Genomic DNA, 12,669 nt, shown 5'->3' on the forward strand with positions numbered 1-12,669 from the left:
TATGGCCTGCTGGTAAGCTGTACAAGGAAGCATAGGTACTTTGCTATCTATGCCTGGGGCACAGAGCTAGTCACCAGGCAGCTTTGGTAAACTTCTGTCATTTTAGCCTTGAAAAGGCCTCAATCTCTCATAGCAGGAAAATACCTCAGTTTCTCTTAACTGGATGCAGTGAATGATCCTTACCTGTAGAACCATTTTCCTCACTGAGAATGTACTTGACCCTACACAATGACACAGCTTTAGTCAGGCAGCAAATATTTGTTGAATGAGAGGAGGAAAGAGATGTTCCATGAGGCTGCCTGTCAAAGGTTCTGGTGAGCAATTGGTATTAGATGGTTGTTTACACAAAAAGGCAGGGAGGGAGTGAGGGAGACATGCAGGGAAGATCTGGTACCTGTAATTGAGCAGCAATGGCTTGGCTGGTGTCATCTAAAAGCTCTTCCAGACCGAAAAGCTCTTCTGTGGGTGGACCAGCCATTTCTCTGGGATCTCACACTGTGTCAAGGATTGGAGGGTTCAGGTACCTCTGCTCTTTACTCCTCGGTGCACTGAGGCTCTCAGTGGTCTTTTCCACACTCTCCCCCCTCCTTTCTTCTTTGTGCTCCTGCCCCATCTTTTTTCTCTAGGGAAAGGAAGGACTTGTGTAAGAAGGGTATTTGGTTTCAGTTGTTCTTGCTCTGAGAAATTCCAAAATTTGTTTGCCTCTCTTCTATTAGCCAGATCATGCATGTTCTGATAAAGTTTGGCTGGCCTCTTGCTGAGAGTCTGAGGAAGACATCATGGCCCAGGTCTGAGTAGCCCTACAGGAAGATGTCCTTGATGGTGGGGTTGGAACTTCCATGCTAGTTCTTTCTTGATATGGTCCTCTCTTATCTGGAGTCCAGGCACCTGCTGCTATGGATTATGAGAGTGGTAGGTACCTTGGCCAAGGTGGGACCACCCAGTGGAGCTCTCTCTGGGCATACTTACAGCTACCAGAGTTCCTGCCACCCTATGGTAACTGAATATTTTAAGAGATGTTTCACAGTTCCCCGGCTTTGGAGAACATGGGTGAAAATATTTTCCCTTTTAATTCTTCTGGCCTCATTAATATAGGCCACTAATTATGGTTATTGAACATAGGTGTGTGCTCATGCATATGAATGTGCCCATCTGTGTGCTGATGAATATTCTTCAATTCTCACTGTTCGTTCTGTCCTTCATTACCCTGTCTTTAAGCTACTTAGTTCTATAGCAACCTGTTTGAAGGAACCCCACCTGCCACATCACCTCCATCTCCTGAGCATTTTGCTTCTTGGAGCTGACCTGGTATCTTAGCTCTCTCCCCTGACCTCCCTCAGCTTTTCCTCTTGGTCCATCCCCACATCTTTCTTCATCTGCTGACCCACAGGATTCTTTAACAAGGATTCACAGCTATGACCCTGCCTGGGACCCAAAGATGAAACAGCAACCAAGAAAGGAACACCTACTCAACAAGGGCAAGAACAGATACTGTAGATATTACAACTCCAGGTGCTTACATCCCAGGGCAAAAGTATAAATATGAACTGCAAGACACTATGCCTCCACTAGAACCTTATTGCAGTAGGCCTTGACAAACAAAATATAGCTGAACCAAAAGACAAGGACTTCAAAACAGCAATTATAAATATTTAAGCTTTTAACAGAATATGAACAAATTACATAATAATGACCATGAAAACACAAACAGTTGAATAAAATGATAAAAAAAACAGTTTAAGTCATAAAATGAGAAATAAAATTAATAAAGAAAACACGAACTGAAAAAACAAATCCTGGATTTAAAACTATAGGATGCTAAACAAAAGTTTCATTGGTCAGCCTTATAAACAGGCTACAAAACATGGGAGAAAGAAGACTAGGTTCTGAAGACAAGGTGCAGGAAATGAATACCTCAGCCAAAGTAAGTGCTAAATCTAAACCCATCCAGGCACAAACCATCCAGGAAATCTGGAGCACTATAAAAAGACAAATCTATAAAGAATAAGGATGGAGAATGTAGAAGAAACCCAAGTCAAAGATACAGAAAATATTTTTAACAGAATCATAGAAGAAAGTTTCTACAACCTAAGAGAGGATGTGATGGTTTTTATATGCTTGGGCCAGGAAGTGGCACCATTAATCAGTGTGGCCTTATTGGAGTAGGTGTGTCATTGTGAGTGTGGGCTTAAGACCCTCACCCTAGCAGCCTGGAAGCCAGTATTCTGCTAGCAGCCTTCAGATGAAGATGTAGAACTCTCAGCTCCTCCTGTACAATGCCTGCCTGGATGCTGCCATGTTCCCACCTTGATGATTATGGAGTGAACCTCTGAACCTGTAAGCCAGCCTCAATTAAATGTTGTCCTTATAAGAGTTGCCTTGGTCATGGTATCTGTTCACAGTAGTTAAACCGTAAGATAAAGGAGATGCATATTAAGGTATAAGAAGCATACAGAATGCCAAATAGACAGGACTATAAAAGAAATTTCCCATGGCACACAATACTCAAAACACTAAATATACAGAACAAAAAAAATGTATTAAAAGCTGTAAGGGAAAAGAACCTAGTATCACATAAAGGTAGACTCATTAGAATAACACCTGACTTCCCAATGGAGACTCTAAAAGCCACAAGGGAATGGATGAGTTTTGTACAAACTCTGAGAGACTACAGATACCAGCTAAGATGATATTCAGCAAAACTATCACACTAGGGGTAGAAACAAAGACATTTCTTAATAAAGATAAATTTAAGCAATTTCAACCAACAAATTTAGCTCTAGAAGACACTAGTAGGAAAATTCAGTGAAGAGGTTAGCCACATCCAAGAGACACAGCAATAAATAATCCCAGAGCAGCAAATCAAAAGAAGTGGGGAAACCCATAGCATACTAACAAAATAACAGGAATCAATAAGTGCTGATCAGTGATAACTTTCGATATTAGTGGTCTCCATTCCCCAGTAAAATAATAGACTAATAGATTTGATTATAAAGTAGGATCCATTTTTGTGCTGTATCCAAGAAACATACTTTACCATTGAGGATGGACATAACTTCAAGATACAAGGATGGAAAAGTATTTCAAGCAAATTGACCTCAAAAGCAAGCGGGTGCAGCCATTTTAATATCTGACAAAATATACTTCAAATAAAAATTAAGTAGAAGACATGGGGAAGGGCACTACATAATCATCAAAGGAAAAATTCACCAAGAGGATACTGTAATTCTAAACATTTTTTTTTTGAACTAAACACAAGGACACCCAAGTTCTTACAGGAAACACCACAAAATATAGTATGGATCCTCACATGGTGATAGTGAGTTACTTCAGTACTCCACCCTTGCCAATAGAAAGGTCAGCCAGATAAAACTAACAGAGAAATTCTAAAGTTAAACAACAACGTAAATCAAATGGACTTAGCAGATATCTACAGGACATTTCACTCAGATAGAAAAGAATGTACTTTCTTCTCAGCAGGTCATGGAACTTTCTGCAAATTGGTCACCTATCGGGCACAAAAGAAGTCTCAACAGTAAGAAAATTGAAATAATATCCTGTGTCTTATTTGACCACCGTGGATTAAAGCTAGACAACAACAACAACAGAAAGTATATATACTCATAGAAACTGAACAACTCACTACTGAATGAAAAATATGTAAAGACAGAAATGGAGAAGTACATTAAGCCTTTTTAGAATTAAATAAAAATGAAAACACATTGTACCCAAACCCATGGGACACAATGCAGACAGTTCTCAGAGGCAAGTTCATTGCATTATGTGTCTATATCAAAGCCTGGAGAGGTCTCATATTAGCAACTTGGTAACACACCTGATGGCTGTATAACAAGAAGAAACAATTGCCCCAAACAGTAGACATCAGGAAGCAATCAAATCCAGGGCTGAAATCAATGAAATGGAAACAAAACATTTATGAAGAATCAATAAAATAGTTGGCTCTTTGAGAAAATCAACAAGAAAGACAAACTCTTAGCTAAATTAACTAAAAGGTAGAGACAGAAGATCCAAATTAACAAAATTAGGATTGAAAAGAGGGCATCACAACAGACACTGTGGAAATCCAAAGAATCACAAGAATACAATCTGTATTCCACCAAACTGGACAAAACAAAAGAAATTGGTGTGTTTCTTAATTTATATGACCTGCCAAAGTTAAATCAAGATCAGATAAGCACTTTAAACAGACCCTTAATCATGAATGAAATAGAAGTAGTAATTAAAATCTCCCAAGCAAAAAAAGCCCAGGGCCAGATGATTAAGTGCAGAATTCTACCATATCTTTAAAGAATAATTAATGCCAACATTTCTCAAATTATTCTGTAAAATAGAAACAGAAGAAACATTTTACAATTCTTTTCACTATTAACCCTGTTACTAAAACAATACAAAGGCTCAATAAAATAAGAGAAAAATTTAGACCAATATCCCTTATGAACATAAATGCAAAAATTCCCAAATATTTGCAAATGGAATTTAAGAACACAGCAAAAAGGATTATCCACCATGATCAAGTAGGTTTCATCTCAGGGATGCAGGGATGGCTCAACATAATAAATCTGGTTATAAACTGGTCAGAATGGTCAAGATCAATAAACCAAATGACAGTACATTCTGGAAAGGACATGGGAAAAAAAGTTATACTTATTCATTGCTGGTGGGAGTGTAAATTTGGACAGCCACTGTGGAAATCAGTGTTGTGGGTCCTCAGGAAGCTGAGATCAGATCTGTACCACTAGAGTATACCCAAAGGACTCTATTTATATCCTGCTGTTGGAGACTCTTGTTCATCTATGTTCATTGCTGCTCTACTTATAATAGCCAGAGATTGGAAACAGCTAGATGTTCCTCAATTGATGAACAATTTAAAACTGGAATTTTTATTTATGTATTGGAATATAAAGCAGTTGTTCAGATAGAACCTTCAGAGCCAGGAAGCCAGGTATGGGTTATATCTTGTAGAGTCACTGGCCAATTGTACCCCATGGCAACTCACAAACCTCAGAGGTGATAATTTTCAAGGCTGTTGGTTGTTCCCCACAATCTGATGATAAGGTCCTATTGCTGAAGGGTCCTCATGAAACATCAAACGTCCAGTTGGTAGTGTGAGACCACTTTGACAAATTCACCATAATAACCAAGGGAACAGAAAGAGCATTTAGAGACACAACCACACCACTGGTCAGGTTGTTCCTGATAGCAGGGAGAGAGTTAAAAAAAAAAAAAGGTTCAGAGAAAAACTGCAGAATGCACTGATTAGTAACTAGCTGTGTCCTTCATAGCCCTGGAAAAACATAGCCCACCAGAAATAATTACCTGAGTGAGTGTGGCCAATAAGTTTAAAGGCTAAGTAAAGTGTCCAATTAGGTTTAAACAAGTTTTGTTGTTGCTAAAGTCTGCCTGTGCGAAAGTATAAAAGGTGTGTGCTTTGGAAATTCAGGGTCCTTCCTCCTGCAAGAGTGAAGTGACCCTGACATGTCGGAATAAAGCTTCCTCTTGCTGATTGCATCAATCTTGGTCTCTTGTCTCTGTGCACTGTGTGTCCCGGAGTTGAGACTTTCAGGTCCAACAGTAACTAACTATTGACTAGTGTTCATTGTACTGGTAGGTACCCTGCATGCTACTAGAAGATAAATCAGTATTTTCCAGCTACCGACCCTGTAGCATATAACAGTGACTTACCTACAAGACATACTGGTTTAATAGTGGCACAAAAATTATGGGAGTAACCAACCATCCTTTGATTGGATTTAAGGCCCACTTTATGACATGAGATCTGTACCTGTTCCTGCTAATGTGGATATGGACTGGAGACTAGACAGATCGTAGGTTTCTGGGGAGGGGAGACCTGATCCTATTAATCTTCAAAAGGAACATAGCAATAAAATTACTCCTACTGGTGATCTGCTACACCTATAGGTCAGTTCCTCAGTCAGCCATCATCAGAGATATTTCTTCTTGTAGTAGATGAGAACAAATACAAAGACCTACTCTTGGGCAATGGGCAGAGAGTAAGAGCACTCAGTCCTAAATGATATGCGTTGGTCAAAGTGCTCCCCTCGAGGCTCAGGGAAGTGTTCAGAAGAATAGGTGGAAATTTGTTAAGAGCCAGATGTGATGCTGGATCTCATCTTGCTTTGTTTGTGCATTTTGTTTTTAGTGGTTATTTTACTTATTTCAGTTTCTGTTTTTATAGTTGTTTTGCTTGCATTTCTTCTTTTTTGTTTTTTTTTTTTTTTAAAGAGAAAGAGTAAAAGAACATATAGTTTGGTGGGTAGGGAGATGGGGGAATCTGGGAGGAATTTGGGGAGGGAAACACATGATCAGAATATAGTGTATGAAATAATTTTTTCAATTAAAAACTATGTTCTCTCCCCTCAAAAATATGAAAGACCAATTTGAAATACAATCTTTCCTCTGTTAGTTGGTATAGGACCTTAATATAATCTTACAGGATGTTTTTTTTTTAAGGCATTGATTTAAACTTGCTCCCTTGTGTCAAACACCCTGGTATTTGGTTACTGACTGCAGTTGTGACTAGCTCCAGATTTTCTACAGAAAGAAATTCGCCAACAACTTCTTTCAGAGATATACTAATAGGGCCTTAGGCATGGAGGAAATGCTGATTGCTGCCAACGCGCTTGAGCAACTGCTGGCAGGCTACACACAGTACACAAGGAAGTCACACGGAATCATAGCTGTGTGCTTTTCGGTCGTCTAAAGCCAACGAAGATTTTTGTTTGTTTGTTTGCTTGTTTGCTTGCTTGCTTGACTTTTTGCTTATAAACTGAATACACGCGAGGTGCGGGTGGGGTAGGGCTGGTAGAATGACAGCTTGTGATTGGCTAAACCCTTGAGACAGTTAAAGGTCAACCCACTGGCTCCAAGAGCGACTTGCACAGCATCCTTAGCAACCAGCTGGAGAGCCCAGAGCGCTGGGGTGAGTAATTTTATCTCCTCTTGCTGGTGACTTGGGAACTTGGATTGTAGTCCTGGTCCTGCTGTTTAGTAACCCTGACCACAAAAGACCCAGATGTAGCTTGAACTTCACCCTTTAGAGTCCCAAAGCCCTGGCTATTTAAAGAGACTTCTAGTCTTTGGGGACTCCAGGCCTATTTACCAGGCTTACAGCTTCCCTGCTCCAAATTAGAGTCTGTGCCCTGCAACTTTAGCTGGCTCATTGGAGAGAGGCAGTTTTGGGGGAGAATAGAGAAGGTGGGGGAGCTCTGATAACTGTTCTGGGGCATCTTGGGTTGCCTTGCTGATCAGTCTTCATGTTCTCCAGCAATTCTGTTCTTCCTACTCTCCTCTTGGGTCTTCTTACCACCTCTCCATTCAACTTTCTTCTTATACACTTACACTTGGATTTCCAAAGAGAAAATTCCAACATAAAGATTAGTACACGTAAAGGGCAAATAATAGATGAAAAGAAAACAAAATAAAAACCAAACAAAACCCCACAAGTAACCTAGAAAATAATGTCAAAATTATTAGCAAGGAAGTAGGGAATAGTGGGGTAGAAGTCTATAATTAAAGTCCGTCTGATCGATGCTGTCTTCTCCATGGTCTCTGGTCAGATTCCCTTTGCTATTTAGGGTTACAGTTTAAATCTAGAGTTCCCTAATGCAAGCTATATTTCCAAAGGCTTGGTCTAATTTTTATATGACCTAGTTCTCAGAAGTTGCCTTTTAAGTCACATATTCCTAAACTTGTTTTAATTGAAGTTCAAAAGTCTGTCCAGGGATTAATAATAACTTTCTAGAAACACACACACACACACACAAACTGCCAAGCAACCAAGCATTTTGCTGGAACTATTTCAATATGAGTGATGTCTCAGAAATGTTTTGATATCTCATGTAAGTCTTTGGCTTCAAGGTAAGTGCTGGATCTTCATTTTGCTGATAACTATTGAACATTCTCCAAAATGTATCATTCATATAATTCCAGGAAGTAGTGTTCTAAAAAAGTTGTTCTTGCCAATAAATTTGGAGAAAATTACATATCATCACACTGTCTATCATTCAAGCTTCAGTATATATGCACACAAACTAATAAGCCCCCAAATCTTACAACATGACAGTCTGTAAATTTCTTCAGTCTAGTGTTCAGTCTAGTCCAGTGATTAAAATATTTAATCACATAGCTTTTTGAATGGATTTCAGTGTAAGAGGTTATATTCCACACTTCACTTTAGGGAATTACTGTTTTAAATTAACCATACTGATGTTTCCTTCTCCTCCTCCTCCTCTTCCTCCTCTTCTGTTTTTCTTCTTTCTCCTCCTTCTTGTTTTTCGTCTTCTTTAAATATCTCTGGTTGATTCAGTATAAGTCCCCAACCCCTCAAATCTTTTCAAAACAACTACAGCAAGTGAATGAATTATTTTACCCACACTACTTTGTATTATATTTCAGCAGTAACATAAGAAATTTGCTAAATCTGTGCTTACTGTTCAGGACTCCCATTTTCCTGCAGTAACACAGCAGATGCTTTGTTGAAACTGTGATTATAACATCATGGTATCTAGCATCTTGCAGAGACTCTATAACAATTTGAATAACTAAAAATTTTAAATTTTCCCCTTTATAATGCCAGTCTTGTAGAAGACCAGTTAGATGTTTTTAACAGCAGCCCCCTAAATGTAAATTGTGGCCGTTTGGTGGTGGCAGGTATTTTTTGTGTAGAGTATGTGTGAGTTGAGAACTGATTGCCTTGGGTAGTTCAGGGAACAAGGAACTGAGAATAGCTCAGATTGTTCATTTGTGAATTTTAAATAGAAATCCCAGGTTAAAAGCAGTGTTTGGGGTATGGGGCTTTCTAAGTATTTGTCTACAAGTTGGGAGTCTGAGACAGTGTGAAAAATAAATCTAAATTTCAAGAGAAGTCAGACTGGAGGTCATTCATGATCTGTCATGCATTTGACAGCATAGTGAGAGAGAGAGAGAAAGGGGTGAAGAAAAATGTACTTTGGCCACAAAGTTAATATGAATATGTAAATTTGATGTATATGGATGCATGTCATAAGCTATGAGGTACCATGTAGGATTTAGGATCACTAATTCTAGAAGATTTCCTGAAGAAATACATTTTATTTGATTTTCAGGAATATAAGGAACAGCTTAGGATTGTATTTGATGAAACACACCCCTCAGCCTTTAACTCCAGTAGTTTACCCAAACAGGGATTTGTCCTTTCAACAATACCACAAAGGTAGATACGTTTAGTTGTAGTTCCCAGTACTGCAAGTGTTCTATACTTCTGTTGGTCAATTTCATATGTGCTTTTCATCTTCATGGCCGTTTCTACACAGGAAGATAACTTCTCTGTCATTCTATCATCTAGCAAGGTAGAAGAAATAGAAGGATCTGTGGATCTACCAGAAAGGCTGTTTCTTAGTTAGGTCTTTACTGCTATGAACAGTCACCATGATCATGGCAAGTCTTATAAAGGACAATATTTAATTGGGGCTGGCTTACAGGTCCAGAGGTTCAGTCCATTATCATCAAGGCAGGACATGGCAGCATCCAGGCAGGCATGGTGCAGGAGGAGTTGAGAGTTCTACATCTTCATCTGAAGGCTGCTAGTGAAAGACTGACTTCCAGGCAGCTAGGGTGAGGGTCTTAAGCCCATACTCACAGTGACACACCTACTCCAATAAGGCCAGACCTTCTAATAGTGCCACTCCTGCGTCAAGCATATACCAAAGCATCACAGGTAGACTTTCCCAAAATTTCCTATTTAGATTTAGAAATTGTAACATATGTATATGTATACATGTATGTAACATGTATACATGTATGTAACAACACTTAATGAAAAAAGAGGCCACAAATTTGGAAGTGAGTGAGGAGGAGAATATGGGAGGGTTCGGAAAAGGGAAATGAAGTAATTACACTATAATCTCAAAGAGTAAAAGAAATAATTTACAAAAAAACTTAGTGCTTTTAGTTGCAAAAGAAAATTCACAAGTCTTGCCAAGAGTTTTGAGCCAAGGGTGTTGCTCCATGAGTACGCTGAGGACCATAACAAAACAAAGGCAGAGTGAGATTCCAGAGCAAGGCCGTGTTACCTACCACAGCTGGTGAGAAAATACATCCGTGATGAGAGCTGCACAAAAACAGGTAGTAGTTTACTGGTGGCTAAAATGTGGATTAAGAAACAGAAAACTACAGATCAAAATCTCTTGAACATAGATCGAGAAATCTTAAACAAAGTATCATCAAAATTATCATAAAAAAGAAACCAACAATGTACAAGCAGAATTAATTTTGGGTACATTTGTTGGCTTACACACACACACACATAGGCAACCATGCATACATACACATGCACACACACATACACGCATACACACTGTCACACATGCATACACAAAGCAAAAAATGCCAAAACCCAACTCAAACAATGTAAAAAGCCTTCTGTCTCAATTCTCTTAACCTCTTGGTATTCCCACTGTTTTGTGGTCCCAGTTCACATCAGATTATACCCACCAATAAATGACAATGGACATAAACTAACTATGCAGACTCTGTGAGGCTGTGTATGGAAGCTTCCATTTGGCTTCATGGATTCTCTGTAGTGTGGGCAGCCAGCTTCTGCAAGGTAAAAGCACCTAAGTGCACTGAGGAGAGCCCTCAGGAACTGAGCCTGCAACTGCCACGCAGCGCTTCTTTCCCAATGACCACTTTGGTAGCAGACCTACTCAGTCATGTGTGGTCTGAAACCCACCACCAACATCCAATGGAAGCTATGGCTGCTGTTTGACATCATGGGAACATCATGGGAACATCATGGGGAAACCCAGCTCAGTTCTGCCTCCTCAAGATGCTACAAAAATTCCTACCCCAGAGCATCCATGACAGTCACATGTGAGCATCCTTGTTTTAGCCCCCTACATTTTGGAATAACTTGTTACACAAATTAAATAAGTAATAATATTAGTATTAATAATACTGTTAATATTATAATAAAATTATAGCATTAAATTAAGATATATTAATTGTATAATTTATAATTATATTATATTTATAATTATATTATATTTATAATTATTATATTATATTTATAATTATTATGTTACATAATTATAATAAAATTAAAATATATTAATAGCATAATAAAAAATAATAGTCTTTCTGTGCCTTTTTTTCTAAATGATTTATGGGTATTCAAAGATTTTACTTCATAAGGTCTTGCATTTCTGCTACATTCCTTCTCTTTTTACTGTTTTCAGTTCCACCCCACCCTACCACAGTCCTCTGGAACATCTCCCTCACCTACCCCCTGGAACAGGGGTAGGTGTCTCTTCCAGAGTTGCTTTTCTTAAGACATCCTGGAGGAATTCTGATGAATAAAATGATCTTTATTTTCTTGTGTTTCAGTATTTCTTATTTGGAACATCAGTACATCAGACAGGTTAAAATAAGCACACATTATTTGAAAAGCAAACTCCATTTTCCTTTTGTTCCTGACATTAACAGAGGCATACCCTGACACACACACACACCCTAACATACAGAGACACAGTGACACAAACACACAAATACACACATGCACACACATACAGACAGATACATCACAACACTCACCCCCCCAACCCTCCCACTTGCACACACTCAGGCATGCAAACACACACTACAGAAACTCACAAAATAAAAACCTACTATGTAGCATGGTTTGAAATTTAATTCAGTATTCCTCAGGGTAGGCAATCTGGGTAGCATGCTGTTGTCTTCTTGAGAGCATGAGTCCTCTTCATGAAGCACTCTTAGAGTCTGGGAAGATATCTGTCAGCTCTGGACACAGAATCCCTCTGCACAATGGTGGACATTGTGACAGGCAGGCATCTCCATGCAGTTGCAGATGGTGCTATCCTTGGAAGCTACAGCTATTCTTACAGCTATTCTGAGGCAGCTAAGCTCCTCAGAACAAAAGCTGGGACATCAGATTGTCTATTGCTGGTTGGAACACCATATATTTATATTGAGCACAAGAGACCATCCCATGAAATTCTTTATTATTCTTACCTTGAGGAGAGTATTCATTCCATTAGTGTCTGTCTTCTTTATGGTGGCTTGGGGGAAAATGTCTTGTAACTTTACCAGGAATGACTACTTGTCCTACAACCCATTAGATTTTAAGCTTCTAAACACAATAAATTGTGGCTTCGAGCATTATTTTTAAGATAAACTCGTATCATACCCCTGGCAAGTGAATAAATATGATTTTATGACACAAACGGATCCACCTCACCTCTGCCTTATTTTCTTATTCCATTTTCCTCTTTTATCTAGCTTTTACCCACTTAAAATCTGATCTACTCCTACATCTAGTCGTTTCCGGAATTCATCTCGAAAACATTTATAAATGATGAGGTGTTAGTAGTTGAGTACACACTCACATAGAGTGTCGGGTTATTAGTGGATGGTATAACCCAGCATGAGGCACTGAGCTGGGATTGTAGTCCAGGAACTGGCTCTGCCTGCTGCAGTTTTGAAGAAATAAATGTAATTAAAAGAAAAGTTGGGCTCATTGTTAACTTGGAAAACCAGTGAATGTTTCAAAGCAAGGCACACTAATTATAAGAGCAGGCACCAATGTAAATATAAAACTGAACTTTCATAGAAAGATTACAGGAGCCATTCATC

The 12,669-nt window shown here is 38.8% G+C and overlaps 1 protein-coding gene across 3 annotated transcripts in view; it reads left to right on the forward strand.

The window, feature by feature from the left end:
* Positions 1 to 6,865: 6,865 nt before the first annotated feature.
* The window catches only part of Tmem232 (transmembrane protein 232), a 215,055-nt gene continuing 209,251 nt past the window's right edge, over positions 6,866 to 12,669 (forward strand). For all 3 annotated transcript variants that reach the window (XM_034521775.2, XM_076914662.1, XM_076914661.1), the window contains exon 1: positions 6,866 to 6,961. The gene's annotated coding sequence lies outside the window, so the exon portion shown is untranslated. The remainder of the gene's footprint in view (positions 6,962 to 12,669) is intronic.

This window comes from Arvicanthis niloticus, chromosome 17 (assembly GCF_011762505.2).
Source record: "Arvicanthis niloticus isolate mArvNil1 chromosome 17, mArvNil1.pat.X, whole genome shotgun sequence".
Classification (NCBI taxonomy): Eukaryota; Metazoa; Chordata; class Mammalia; order Rodentia; family Muridae; genus Arvicanthis; species Arvicanthis niloticus.